This window comes from Trachymyrmex cornetzi, unplaced genomic scaffold, assembly GCF_001594075.2.
Source record: "Trachymyrmex cornetzi isolate Tcor2-1 unplaced genomic scaffold, Tcor1.1 scaffold185, whole genome shotgun sequence".
Classification (NCBI taxonomy): domain Eukaryota; kingdom Metazoa; phylum Arthropoda; class Insecta; order Hymenoptera; family Formicidae; genus Trachymyrmex; species Trachymyrmex cornetzi.
In genome coordinates, this window is record NW_017296473.1 from 14,184 (window position 1) to 14,774 (window position 591).

Here is a 591-nt window from a genome sequence, read left to right on the forward strand (position 1 = left end):
GCCACAATTATTGGTATCAAATCTTTTATACAGATGATACATATATCATTAGATTTAGTGAAAACATTATTAACAGAATTTAACTTGGCGCCACAATTGTTGATATCAAATCTTTTATACAAATGATACATATCATTAGTTCTACTAAACAGCAAACGTGATTAGTTATCAGTTTCACGGCTGATTAAGTAATTGGCATTGGTGAAACTGGTCAGTTTCACGGCCGATTAAGTAATTGGCGTTGGTGAAACTGTCCCAAATGGTGATTCTTTACGAGAAGCACCATTTGGGCCAGTTTCATCAACGCTTAGTGCTTTTTTTACCTTTTTTTTAAAAAGGAAAATTTGTATATAATTTTAAAATTCCATAGAAAAATCTTTTATACACATGATACATATCATTAGAGTTAATCATATATACACATGCTAGATATTTTAACTCTCATTGGGGATGGTTTTTATTTTTTTTATTTTTCGAAATATTCATATTTCTTAATATGATTCTGACTTTTTTTATTAATGTGCTTCTTATTTATATTATTTTTCTAAGTATTATATTCTTATCCTTCTTATTTGCATTCATGCTTTACTA